The sequence below is a fragment of the Eumetopias jubatus genome, unplaced genomic scaffold (genome assembly GCF_037043125.1).
Source record: "Eumetopias jubatus isolate StellerSeaLion01/CBP00866 unplaced genomic scaffold, mEumJub1_p1.0 scaffold_5, whole genome shotgun sequence".
NCBI classification, from domain to species: Eukaryota; Metazoa; Chordata; class Mammalia; order Carnivora; family Otariidae; genus Eumetopias; species Eumetopias jubatus.
The window spans coordinates 26,654,354-26,668,928 of record NW_028274811.1 but is presented as its reverse complement, the minus strand read 5'-3'; the positions used below and the strand labels follow the sequence as shown (position 1 = coordinate 26,668,928).

The window sequence follows — 14,575 nt, the reverse complement described above, 5'->3', positions numbered from 1 at the left end:
GCTCGGGCCTAGGCCGCCGGGGCCGGTGCTCCGCCTGTCCGGGGTCGTCCGACCCGACAGCCGCGCACGTCACCGCCCCCGTGTCGCCTCCCGTCGCTGCAGGGCCCCGCGGCCCCGCAGCCCCCCAGCTTTTCTGGCGGGGAGGGGCGCGGCGTCGCCACGTGACGCCTCGCCCCCGCCCGGCCCTGGTCACATGGGTGGCACGGCCGCTGCGTCAGTCACAGTCCTGGCTGCGGGAGCCGAGTCGCCGTCGCCGCCGCCGCCGCCTCCAGCGGACGGGGCGGGGATCCCGGTGCCAGGTCCTCGTCGGCCCGCCCCTGCCGCCTCAGTCGGCCGTCCCGGGCTGGGCCCGACAGTCATGGAGCGGGGCGGGACCTCCGCCTGTTCTGTGTGAGGCGCGTCGCCGCCGCCCCCGCCTGCGCCTTTCCAGACCTCCCGAACCCCCGCCGCCGCCCGGAGCCCCACGGCCTTGGCAGCCTGTCGCCGTCCTCCCTCCTCCCCCCGGGCGGGCTCGTATGCGCGTCCGGTGAAGGTGCAGGCCCGGCGCCGCCGCTGCCGCCGCTGGGAGATGGTTCGGGCCTAGCGGAGCAGGGATTGGAGGTGAGAGGGGCCGACGGAACTGGCTGAGGGCCGGGCCTGGCCGCCGGGTGGGGGTGGGGGAGACGGAGCACAGGGTCCGCCTGGGGGCTCGGGGAGACCTTCCAGGCCCGGGGCTGCTCGATCCGGCTTCGCCCCTCTTCTTCCCGTTTCACCCCACGCCCTCGGAAAAAATAAATAAATAAGGCTAACCCATCCTAACAAAAATTCCCAGAAATCCGTCTTTTCGCCGTTTCTCCTTTCCGCTTTCGTTTCTTAATCCGTTCCTGCCCTCAGAAATTCCATCGACTGATTTGTTACTTTTTAATACCCTCTTCAATTGGAAGTTATTTCTAGTTAAAGAGAAAATGGGCCTAGATTCTGGCTATCATTACCCAACTAGTTCTCGCTTTCCCTCTCGCGATCCTGCGCACGTCTCCCCCCCCAACCCCCACCTTCTCTGCAAAAAAAAAAAAAGGAAAAAAAATTTCCACCTTCGGCTAGCGAAGGGGATTAACTAAAAATGAGAAGGTGGGGGGTGTAATACTTGAATATCCCCCATAACTTCGCAATCTTTCTGTTATCCCGATAGCTTGTATTTGGATATTGATGTTTAGGCCTTTCCTCCAGCTTGCCTGTGCCCGGGGTTAATCTCGTAATTGACGTCAGTGCTTTGTTCCTTCCACTTTGCTGTTCTTCCACTCTTTGAGGATGGATCATGGGGTATAGGACTTTGAGGAGTATCCTATTGCTTTTTCGCTCACAATAGATATCATTTATAGGAAGTTGAAAGTACAAATCTGAAATGCTCGTGTGTGGAGTTCAAGTAAGAGGAAGAGTTCGATTTAGGGTTCTCGTAGTCAGTTGCAATTCAGAATTGTAAGATCTCTTTCCTGATGGCCTTATGGAAATTTTCACCTCAGGCCAGTCCCTTTTCCAGTGACCGGTATTTGTCTTGACGGAATCTAAGCTGTAGGTGTCTGTGAATAAGATGTTTGTAAATGTGACGTTTTAAAATATGTGTTGATTTTTAGGACTCAGGTGTTAAAAGCTCCAAGCTTTGTTTCCATATTGATTCTGCAAAGCTTTGTAAAGTGGGTTTTTTTTTTATTTAACTGTACTTTGACTTATCAAAATTGAAATATGTATGAGAATTTTCTTAATTTGGCATTTGATAAAGAGCCTTTGTGGCCTGCGAATCTGCTTGGAATCATCTTTGGTCATATGTGCATAAAGAAGTGTTGGCAAGTGGCCACTTGGTTTTTAACAAAGCTGGCTTCTTTAAATTTCTCAGGTTTGTTTTCCTTATTCATCATGCATCTTTCATTCTCTAAACATTTAGAAAAACCCTCAAGAAGTTATTTTTAATTACCTTTTAGAGTCACTACCTGGACGCAATATATGTATTTTTTTAATATCACCAGTTTCATTCAGTTTGTGGTGGCTTGCGTGCTGATGACTTTGGTTTTGTTAGCTCTGCAGGAACAGTAGGCAAATTCTACTTTAAATAAAATTTTGCGTCAAGTGGGGACAAGATAGCATGTCTGTGAATGACCCAACCTTTACTGTCTGGTTAAAAAAAAAAAAAAATCTTAGCTGTGTTAATTGGAAAGTGCTCTACAGTTTTGGGGTGTAAAGATGATTGTTCAGTGCTTTGGTGAAGCTCTGTAATTAAGAATTCCTAAAGATAGAATATTTTCATTCAGATTCACTTTCTGCTTGTCAGATGATACATTCTCTGTGTTCTTGAGTTATTGTATGCCGTTTGTAACAGTTGATACATTCTCCTTTTCTATTGTAATTTCCTTATAGGTCTCTTGTAGTGTGTTTAGAACACAAACTATATTCATCTCTCTCCATATCCTCCCCAGTATTTTACACAACTATTAGATTGAATTTGAATATGATACCCGACCTAATATTTCACAAAAGGGTAATCTAAAGAAAACTATGAGCAAGTGATCTGTATTTGAAGGGGAAAAAGTGACTCTCAGCTGCAGAAGATGACAGAAGATGAAACCTTCTAAAAGTTATTTATTTTACCTGTTTTGAAGAGTTAAGGTAAATGTCATGGCTTTATGTGTACCTGAGAGGAACAAAGAAGACAGGTATTTCTTCTTTTGTGGCCATCTACTGGTTTAGAATGGAGTCCAAAATGTATGAGGCCTCCCCTTCATAGTATTTTTCATAAAATCTAAGAGATGTTCTTATAAGTATTGAAGACACACCTGGACAGTGATCCAGAAGTGCAGTGTGTACTATAAAAGTTGATGACTTAGGTGTTATTTTTTTATTTTAGCTCTATTCTCTGGGTAGCTTACTATTAAAACTTTCCTTGTGTCAACTATACTCAAAAAATTTTTTTTTAACTTTCCTATATAAGGTATAGGTTTCCCTGCTTTTGAACTCCCATCCTCATTATGTTTTACTCATTTCCTTTTTCATTTCCTCTGATAAGTTGGAACGATTATGCTTGATTTCTGGGAGGGTGTGTGCCATTCTTAGTTATTGTGAAATAAGGTGTAGTGAGTGATTAAAGACTGCTTAAAGCTAACCTCACTCTGCTGCTTTTTCCTTTGCTTTAAGAAAAGCACCCCTACTTGAAGTAAGTTTTTATCCTCATCTTGGTTGTTTGAAGCGATACTCTAATACCTGGAAGAGAATGTAATAAACATGACAGTTACTGAGTTTTGGCTGGTCATCTGCATTCCTGTTTGTCTTGATGTTCATTTTCACTGGCATCATATCCTAAGAATTTTAATGGTATTGGCATACAGAAGATATTAGAACCACTGAATTCATTTCCAAAATATTCCCGAAGCATTTTAACATTGGGACTACTTATTAATTCTGTTTTTGAAGGAAAAAATATTAGACTCTACCTTCTTCAAATGGCTAAAATTCAAAACTCAAGAAACAAGTGTTGGTGAGGATGTAGAGAAGGAGGAACCCTTGTGCACTGTTGGTGGGAATGCAAACCAGTGTGGCCACTGTGGAAGACAGTATTGCCTCAAAAAATTAAAAATAGAACTATCCTACAATCCAGGGATCGCACTACTGGGTATTTTTTACCCAAAGAATTTGAAAACACTAATTCGGAGGGATATATATACCCCTATGTTTATTGCAGATTATTTGCAATAGCCAAACTATGGAAGCAGCCCACATATCCATTGGTGTGTGTGTGTGTGTGTGTGTATGCGCAAATGTGTATATATCCATTCATATATATGTAGATGCACACATACACAATGGAATATTACTCGGCCCCACACATATACAATGGAATATTACTCTGCCATAAAAAGGAATAAAATGTTGCCATTTGCTATTTGCAACAACATGGATGGAGCTAGAGGGGATAGTGCCAAGGGAAGTAAGTCAGAGAAAGACAAATACCATCTGATTTCACTTACGTGGAAATTAAGAAGCAAAACAAATGAAAGAAAAAACAAAGGAAAGAAAAAAAAGACAAACCAAATAACAGACTCTTAACTCTATGAGAATAAGCAGATGGTTACCAGAGGGGAGGCGGGTGGCAGGAATGGATGAAATAGGTGAAGAGGATTAGGAATGCACTTGTCTTTTAAAAACATTTTTATTTTAATTCCAGTATAGTTAACATACAGTGCATGCACTGTGCAAGAGGAGTGCACTTTTCTTGATGAGCACCTGAGTAATGTATGGAACTGTTGGACTACCATATTGTATACCTGAAACTAATACAGCATTGTGTGTTAACTACAGTAGAATTAAAAAAAAAAAAAATTGGTAGATACAACCAAAAAATGATATCTACCTGCTTCATCAGCTATACTTTATTTAAAAACTTGTAACCTGAGGCATGTTCTGAGGGAAGGCATTTCATGTAACTTTACCTCTGTTGGAGTGCCAAATAAACCATGGTGGTAGCTTTTAGGTGGGTAGACAAAGCTTATTGTTGGGTACCATTTTAAACTGATTTTTTTCGATTATTTCCTAGGATGGGTAAAAGAACCTTGTGCATTGTTTTTCCAAAGTTATGTGTGTGTGGTAGGGGAAATCAGGGATTGCCATGGATAGATTGCCCTAGAAAGCCAGTATGGTTTTGCTACCGGTTACTGTCGTGACCTGTCCTGGGACTGTGTTGCCTGGAGCTTAAGGGCTGAATGGCTGTCATGATTTTGTTAAGTTAGAGAAGCCTAGTGGGTTATGATTTTTCACTTTGACTTTCCTTTTCTTGTCATCATTATGGTAACACCAGTTTTATGGAGAGGTGAGTATAAGCCAGTGCTCTGCATTGACAGGCCTTCCCACTGCAATTGCTTCCATTTCTTCCATCTGGAATATCACTTTTCCTTTCTTGTTCTCTACCTGTTAAAATTTCACTGTCTTTTAAGGCCCGGTGCAAATACTGTTGCTTTCCTAAATTTTGCTTGACTCCCCTCACTACTCCTTTGGCACCTAGCTCCTTTGAATCCCTGCATCACTTTATTATCTCTCTTAATTTGTTTTGTTAACTAAGGGACTATAGCCTGCTGGGTGACATCCAGCACAGTGTATCAGGGAAGACATCTTAGTAAAATAAAGACTGTTTAATATTGTTTCAATATGTATTTCTAAAGAATAAGGATTAAAATAATCCAACCTTTCACTGAAGAAATTTATACTAATTCCTTAGTATCATCATGTATCTAGTCAGTGTGCAAATTTCCGTGATTACAGTTTTTGTTTTAACAGTTTGTTTGAATTAGGATCCAAATGAGATTGTATCTTTTTTGTTCTCTAAAGGAGGCATGTCTTTGCGCTATGAGAATTCTCATGGTCCAGATTGTGCTGATTACATCCCTGTGGTTTCATGTAGTATGTTCCTCAGTCCCTTTTTCCTGTATATGTGTAGTTACATCTAGAAGCTTAATCTGATTGAGGCTTGAATTTTTATTTTTAAGTAAACTCTGTGCCCAACATTGAGCTTGACTTCAGGACCTTGAAATGAAGAGGCACATGCTCTACTAACTGAACCAGCCAGGCATCCTGAGGCTTGATTTTTTTTTTTTTTTTAAGATTTTACTTATTTATTTGACAGAGAGAGACACAGTGAGAGAGGGAACGCAAGCAGGGGGAGTGGGAGAGGGAGAAGCACGCTTCCCGCAGAGCAGAGAGCCAGATACGGGGCTCAATCCCAGGACCCTGGGATCATGACCTGAGCGGAAGGCAGATGCTTAACGACTGAGCCACCCATGCGCCCCTTGAATTTTTTTTTTAATGGCAAGATTACTTCATGGGTAGTGTTGTGTACTTCCTCTACACTCTTAAACCTTCAGCCTGGCTTCTCATCTTACCAGTGAAGTTGCTATTACCAAGGCCACCTGTGACTTCTGTATTTCCAAATTGCATAGTCATTGCTTACTCCTTTGCCTCTTCTCTACTAGCTTTTGTTTTGTTTTGTTTTGTTTTAAAGATTTTATTTGAGAGAGAGAGAGAGAGGAGAGAGCATGATCAGGGGGAGGGGCAGAGAGAGAAGGAGACTCCCCACTGAGCTGGGAGCCCAACGTGGGGCCTGATCCCAGAATCCCAGAATTATGACCTGAGCTGAAGGCAGAAGCTTAACCAACTGAGCCACCCAGGCACCCTCTGCTTGCTTTTGTTAACCGTTTTCTCCTTGATAGTTTTCTTCCTTGACTTTTATGACTCCCTTTTCTGCCTTTCTGCCTACCAGTTGCTTTTTTGCGGACTGTTAATTCTACTAATCCCTTGATATTGATAGTTCTGGATTTTAGCCTTGGCATTCTTGATTTCACTCTTGTGGATGATCTCATCCATTTATATTGCTTCAGCTACCATCTTTAAGTGTTTTGTGGGAACCAGAACTCTTTCATTCAATTGAATACCTCCCTTTAGATTGCTCGTAGGGACTTGTTTTAGTTAGGAGAGTGACATACATAACTTAAGCAAAAAAGAATTTGTTGAGAACATATCAGGTATCCAGTGAATTCTAAGAAAGGCAATCAACCCATAGGAGGACAGCTAGAACTCAGGAACAGGTGGATCCAGGGGCTGCAAATGTGGTTAGGAATATCTCTTTAGGGGCGCCTGGGTGGCTCAGTTGTTAAGCATCTGCCTTCGGCTCAGGTCATGATCCCAGGGTCCTGGGATTGAGCCCCGCATTGGGCTCTCTGCTCTGCGGGAAGCCTGCTTCTCCCTCTCTCACTCCCCCTGCTTGTGTTCCCTCTCTTGCTGTGTCTCTCTCTGTCAAATGAATAAAATATTAAAAAAAAAAAGGAATATCTCTTTATTGCTCAATAGATTCTCTTTGTGTGTTCAGTTAGTTCTCCCTTCTTACAGACCAACTTAACACTTATTAATGTCTCTTGAGTTGTAAATTTTACATCTGCTACTATCAGAGACTGTCTTGACTCTCAATCCCAGTTCCAGGGAAAGGACTCGTTAGGTTTATATGTCCACCTCTGGACCACAGGGGGCTACACTGTAATAACATGCTCTAACTGCAGCATTCCAGAGAAGTGGAATAAAAGGCACTCTACAACATAGTTGTCCCCCTCATTCATTCCATGGCTATTTAGTATACACACAGCCCTACTTTTTCTTATACTTATATATTTAATATTTTTTAAACATACTCTCACTATCTGTATATACTAGCAAATACCCTCAGATCTTCAATGGAGACAACCCAAATTCTATCTGGCTAACACATCCAGAGGTCATTGTTCTCTGAGTCCAAATTCGAAAGGTGATATCATTCGTTAATTGGGTCTAGATATGCTTTGTCAGTGTCTGAAAATTATGGGCTAAATACTAAATTTAATCATCCCTGACATAACTGATAACACAGTTGTGGAAGAAAAAACAACAAAACTAAAACTCTTAGGGAGGGGATGGGAGGGGAGAGGAAGGCATCGTTGTTCCAAAACTTGTACCATATCTTGCTGGGCAGGTACAGTGTAAGGTAAATGGTAAAACCAGCCAGTTACATGGGCCTTCATTTGTTGACCTACTTCCTTGCAAATGGAGTGAGTTCTTTGGTAAGCCAAATGAAGATTTTCAGTTCTGTCAGCTAGGATTATTTTCCTTGTCTATTGTCTTAAGTTAAGGTTAACACTGAGGATATCTGGAAGGAGTTTTATGGGAAGGCAGTTATGTGTTGCCTTAGCACAAGGATCAGTAAACCATGGTTAGCAGGACCAGCGCTCCCTTTTGTATGGCCTGTGAACTGAAAGTGGTTTTCACATTTTTAAATGGTGAGAAAAAATCATAATATTTTGTGGCCTGTGAAAATTATAGGAAAGTCAAATTTCAGTGTCCATAAATAAAGTTTTAGTAGAACACAGATAACATACCCATTTGTTTCTGTATTGTTTGTAGCTCCTTTTGCTGCCACCATGACAGAGTGTGGTGACTGTAGGGTCTACAAAACCTAAAATATTTACAGGTGTGGCTTTAAAAAAGTTTGTCAACTCCTGTCTTAGCAGATCCGTGGTGGGTGCTTGGGTTTGAGGACTGTTTTAGGATTGAACAGTTAGTTACACAGTCCCTATTTACTGTGGTGGTAGTTAGGGTTTTTTGATTGTAGAGTGTATGTGTGTGTGTGTGTATGAATAGATATAAATAAATTAAATATATATATAGGGGTGCCTGGGTGGCTCAGTATGTTAAACATCTAACTCTTGATTTTGGCTCAGGTCGTGATCTCAGGGTTGTGGGATCAGGCCACATCAAGCTCCACACTCAGTGGGATATCTGCTTGGGATTCTCTCTCTCCCTCTCCCTGTGCTCCTTCCCCCCACCCCATGCACTCTCTCTCTCTTTCAAATAAATAAATAAATCTTTTAAAAAAATATGTATATATGTATGTATTAAACAGGTGTGTTCTGGGCATTGGCTTAGCTTTAGTTAGGGATTCAGACTTCATTGAACCCTTCAACTGTAACCCGAAGGTAGCGTAAATGGGGGCAAGAATTTCCAGAAAAGCTGGGGGAGAGGTAAGGCTAGAAGCTGATCAGGTAGTTTCTATAAGTGTTCATCATGTACAAGTTAACTCTACAAATTAATCCTCTGACCCCCAAATCTTCCACTTTTCTTGCCTTGGAGAAGGTAGCACTATCCTTGCTTTTTCCAGAGACCTGCAAGTTGCCCTTGATTCCTCTGTTTTACTTCTCACATCTGGCTGGTTCCAAGATTCTACTTCCTTAACATCTTTGAATCTAAACCCTGTCTCTACAATATCTGCATTCCTAGTATTACTGCCTTAATCCAGGCTTTCATTTCTCACCAGGATTGATTATTCCAACAGCCTTCTCATTTGCTTCCTTACTTCTAGTAAAATAATCTACTCCACCCTGTATCATAGTAGTTTTTCCCTTTAAAATACGAGTCTGATTTCATCGTTTATCTTCTTAAAATTCCTTAGTAGTGTTTGATTTTCTGTAGTATTCTTCTAACAGAGATTCTTCCAACATTAATGAGTTTTATGTTAACTTCTGAAGCACTGCTTTGTAGCCAGCTACTCCCTTAGGAGTTTGTTGCTGTTTAGATTTTGTTTATGATTGTGTTTGTGCCAAGTTACAATGCATTGTGCTAATGATTTTGCAGTGGCTCAGACAAGGAGAGATGGTAAGTAAAACTGGATCATGTCATGGTAGGTTGTTAATATAGGCAGGCCAAACCCAAAAGAACCCTGGCATAGTACTTAGCCTCATGTTTTCACTGTGAAATGTATCTGCTGGATCCCCTCTAGTTTGTTTGCAGTATCAGTGTTTTGTTCCAAACCTCAGCAGTGATTATATTAAACACGCGTTTATGTAGATTTCAGTAAGGTACTAAACCACAAATGGACAAGATTGCCAGAGTTAGCAAGTGTGAGGCTTCTTTAAAATTGACATTTAAGGACTGCTAGCTGGTATGGTAGTATGTGGTTGTATTTCCCTAAACTAGGAAATAAACATTTGCAGTTGTTAAATCCATTTAGTGTAACATATTTATAAGCATTTTCTTTGTTAGTATTATTGAAGTCATGTTATAGAAGTGGTTTAATAATATAGAACCAGACCTGAGACTGCGTATTTCCAGGACGGAATACATCATTGGTCTAGTGTCTTCAAAATAACATGATCTGTTACATTAATGTTATTTTAAATTTGTTTTGTATTTAATTTTTAAAATTTCAGTTTTACAGTTGCATAAGAGCTATAAACATAAGGAGTTCATACCTAATTTTATATTTACTAACAGAATAAAGTCCACATTCAAGATATAGGAGATTTTGTTTTCTTTGAAAAGATATATTCAGATCTGAGAAACAAACCCCACAGGTCTAGTCTGATCCCCTATATCTCTCCAGTCTTATCTTTTATTTTGTACTCCCCCAACCCTGTTTTCCAGCTACACTTGATCTACCTGTTTTCCCTGTGTGTGCTGTGCTCTCTCTTCTGGTGGTTGCACTTGTTCTCTCTGCTTAGAACCAACCTCCCTCCCTCTCTTCCCTTCTTCCTACTTTACCTTCCTCCTCCTCTCTGGCCATTTTTCTCTAGTCAGACTAGCTGCAACCAAATCTTGGAGATGAGGGTTACTTTAATTTTTTTTTTTTTTAATATCCTTGGCATTAGCCCAGTGTCTGGCACAGTATACACATTGGTTAAGTAATTGTTGAATGAACTAGAATGTTAACATGTACCTTATATATAGTATAGGTCTATACTGAAGAGGTAGGTTTTAAAATCAGAATTGTAAAGCCTTCAAAATTCCTTCTGAATTCTGTTTAAATATGTTACAAGTCTGAATTAGAAAATATTTTGAGGGGTGCCTAGGTGGCACAGTCAGTTAAGCGTCTGACTCTTTGTTTTAGTTCAGGTTGTGATTTCAGTGTCGTGAGATCCGAGCCCTGCGTTGGGCTCTGTGCTCAGCATGGAGTCAGCTTGGAACTGTCCCTCCCTTCTGCCCCTCCCCAATGTGTGCGCGCTTTCTCTCTCTCCCTGTCTCTTAAATAAATAAATCTTTATTAAAAAGTAGATATACTCTTCTCACTCACAATTTGATCTTTCCAAAGTAAATATTCTTTGTGCCATGATAAATAACTCATAACTTATGAGTTTCTATTCCAATGATTAAAGAGCAATAGCCTTAAATGGCCTTAACCTTCTTAAAGCAATATTCCTGTTTACATTTTAGTAGAACCTTATTAACAGAATATAGGGTAGGGGCGCCTGGGTGGCTCAGTCGTTAGGCGTCTGCCTTCGGCTCAGGTCAGGATCCCAGAGTCCTGGGATCGAGCCCCGCATCAGGCTCCCTGCTCAGCGGGAAGCCTGCTTCTCCCTCTCCTACTCCCCCTGCTTGTGTTCCCTCTCTCGCTGTGTCTCTCTCTGTCAAATAAATAAATAAAATCTTAAAAAAAAAAATTCTAACAGAATATAGGGTAGTTAGGACTGGGGCTGATTTAAATTCATAAGCTTTGAGCATAGGCTTTTTTCATTCAGTACATTAGCATTTTCCTTCCCACATTTATTTTTTTATTTTTATTTTCTTTTGGCTTCCTCAGGTACTACAAATCTAAGCAGCCTCATAGTGCTCTGTCGAACAGATAATTTCTTTCTGGATGTTGTAGACTGAAACATTCAGTTTTTACACCTCAGTTTGCCAAGTATGATTCTGAGATTTTACAGTCTAGCACTTACATTTGGTGAACATTTGAAAGTACAGGGTTTAAGTAAAAATAGAAATTGATCATTTCTGTACATGTGGTTTTTTTTCTTGAACATATGTTGTTTTCCTTTTAGATAAACTCTTGTAGAAAAATTCCTTTAAAAGCAACACAATTCATTTAGTATCAATATTAATGCTTTTATTGGATTGATAATATATTGAATGTGGTAAAAAGAAGGCCTACTCTCTTCTTGGTACCAGATATAACCAAAAGTCTTAGAGAGGAAATGGGAGACTATCTGTGGGTAGAAAACGAGGGGCGACATCATCTTCTGAAACCCAACTTTTAGTGAGTATTCCCACTGACTCTTTAACTCTTGGGACAGTAACACTACAGTTGTGATCTTTGTAAAATTCATCACTTGTTTTGAGTATCTCTTGTATGCCTGCCACTCTGTAAAGCACTGGAGGGGAAAGAGGGTAAGTTCAATGATCTATAGTTCTTACTCTCTAGAGGCTTATGATAAGGAGATGACTAGGGAGGGCAGATAGAATAGCAACAAATAATCCTAATGTAAGGCAAGTGTTAAGTGCCAAATGAGATACAAAGAAATGCTTTGGGAAGTAAGTAATTTTAGTGACAGGAACCTTGGAGGGCTTCTTGAAGGAAGTGGGATATGTGGTAAACTTTGAAATGTATGTATTTAGAAATGGGGAGAAGGAAGGACATTCTAATTAGAAGGACTAGTTTGAGTAAAGATCTGGATCTGAACGTGTGTAGGTTATTTTCAGGCTCAGATAAACCCTGAAGGTTTTATAGAAATGGCTGAGAATTGAACTGTGGGCAGATTTAAATCCTGGGATGAGAACTTTGGACTTAGATTTTTCATAGAGCTTGGAGTTGCTGATGACTTTTAAGCAGAAGAATATCTTAAGTAGGTCTGTTTTATGAAGATATAAAAGTAATTATCAATGCATATATTACAGAAGTTTCCAATAAGAGACCTTTGTGGGTTTTAGATATTTGCATGCTTTTAAAGTAAGAAACTGAGTCAAAAGGTTGTTTTCTTATTTATAAAAGGAACTGTAAGCTCTCAATTTTAACTATTATCTCCACCCATTTATTCATCTTCCAAGATGAAAATAGGCTTCTCAATTTATTTGTCCATATGCTTTGGTAGTAACAATTTTTGAGCTAAGTTTAAACTAGTTAAATTTCATTTACATGTATCTCAAATATTAGTAAAAGCACAAGAAGTATATTTGATTTGGTTTTGACTCTAAAATAGCTACATGGTGTGTAGAACTGTGCAGAGCTACTAGGAGAAGGAGCATTTAGTAGTGTTACAGAGAGAAACGTCCAAGGGGAGGCAGCTGCTTACAAGTAATATGAATATTCCTATGCTTACCCTTAAGTGTGAGCTTATTTGTGTATGTAATAAACATTTCTTTTTTTTTAATATTTTATTTATTTATTGGAGAGAGAGAATGGTAGAGAGAGCATGAGAGGGGGGAGGGTCAGAGGGAGAAGCAGACTCCCCACCGAGCAGGGAACCCGATGTGGGACTCGATCCCGCGACTCCAGGATCATGACCCGAGCCGAAGGCAGTTGCTTAACCAGCTGAGCCACCCAGGCGCCCTAAACATTTCTTTTCTTGAATTGAGGTTTAAAGTTGTATAATATTTTTATTTTATTTTATTTTAAGTAGGCACCATACCCAACATGGGTCTTAAACCCACAACCCTGAGATTGAGTCACAGTCTCTACCAACTGAGCAGAGAGGTGCCCCTGACCACTGTCCAGTGTTTTAAAAAGAATAGGTTTATCACTAATCAGTTTGGAAAATACTGTTTCAGATTAGTTACTGAACAATTGAATGTCTGCTTAATAACATAACATACATTGATCGTGGTACTGTTTGGCCCCTAAGGTGAGGAAATAAAGTTTTACTGTATCGGCAAAAGCTTCGAGAGGAAGTGAATTGAGTTATAGTTACAGAATCAGGTTGTATAGCTTGACAGAAGAGTAAAAAAATGTGTTTCAATTCTGGTTGATCTAAAATAATGCAAATGTTAAGTGTCTGCGGAATTAAAATTTGTTGCAGATGGTGTCTGATTTTAGTGTAATTATGAGTATTAGTTATTCCAATTTTGAAATATTGGTATTTTGTGGTATCAGGTAAAGACTATCATGATCTTCAGGTATTATTTTGTAGTAAGTGAGATGACTGTTCCTTTCTAACCAGGCCATGAAGTTCATTAGTTTACTTAGTCAAGTCATTGTCCACTAGGTTATGTTCTAGGTTTGCATTGCTGCACACAATACACATTCCCTGATTATCATCTAGTGGGAGAGGAAATATTAATGACCATCAAAAGAAGTGTATAGTTAATTGTGATAAAGTACTATGAAGGAAAGGGGAATTGTCTACATGAATTTCCTGAAGCTGAAAAGAGCACTACAAGTTCAAATAAATAAATAAATAAACACCGACCGACCCTTGGTGGGAACTGGGAAGGGAGGGTAGTAAGATATAAAATAGATCTGACGAGATAGGTGGGAGTCGCATCAAGGAGGAGGTCAGATCATTGCTTTGTAGGCCGTATCGAGGACTTAAAGTTTATCCTAACGTAAATGGTAAGTTTGTTAAAAATTTTTTAAGCAGGGGTTGGGTGACCCAATCTGGTGTGTGTTTTAAAAAAGATCACTTTGGCTGCTGTATGAAGTACGAGTTAGCGAGAGAACAGGGGAACCAAGAATCCAATTAGAAGGCTGTAGCCTTTGTTCAAGCTGTAAAGTGATGACTTGTTTTGAACAGCGGCTGTGGAGAAAGTAGTAAACAGATAAATTCAAAATATATTTAGGGAGGGGATGCCTGGGTGGCTCAGTTGGTTAATAGGTATCTGTCTTCTGCTCAGGTCATGATCCCAGGGTCCTGGGATCGAGTTCCTACAAAGGGCTCCTTTCTCGGTGGGGAACCTGCTTCTCCCTCTGCCTGCCTCTCCTCCTGCTTGTGCATGCTCTCTCTCTCTCTGACAAATAAGTAAAATCTTAAAAAAAAAAAAAAAAGGGCACCTGGGTGGCTCAGTTGCTTAAGCAACTGCCTTAAGCTCAGGTCATGATCCTGGAGTCTGGGATCGGTCCCGCATCTTCCTACTCAGGGGGGAGTCTGCTTCTCCCTCTGACTCTCCCCCTCTCATGCTCTCTCTCTCTCTCAAATAAATAAATAAAATCTTTTATATATGCTTTATATATATTAGTATATATAGTCAAAGAACATGAGCAAACAGTTTCTTTATCTCAAAAGAGAAAGTGTGATAATAGTGCGTATTTGGGTATTTTTATTGTAGGAATATAGAT

General features: G+C 40.3%; 1 protein-coding gene across 2 annotated transcripts in view; it reads left to right on the top strand.

Moving 5' to 3' along the window:
- Positions 1–241: 241 nt before the first annotated feature.
- Positions 242–14,575, top strand: part of AFF4 (ALF transcription elongation factor 4) — an 87,269-nt gene continuing 72,935 nt past the window's right edge. For both annotated transcript variants that reach the window (XM_028103500.2, XM_028103501.2), the window contains exon 1: positions 242–600. The gene's annotated coding sequence lies outside the window, so the exon portion shown is untranslated. The remainder of the gene's footprint in view (positions 601–14,575) is intronic.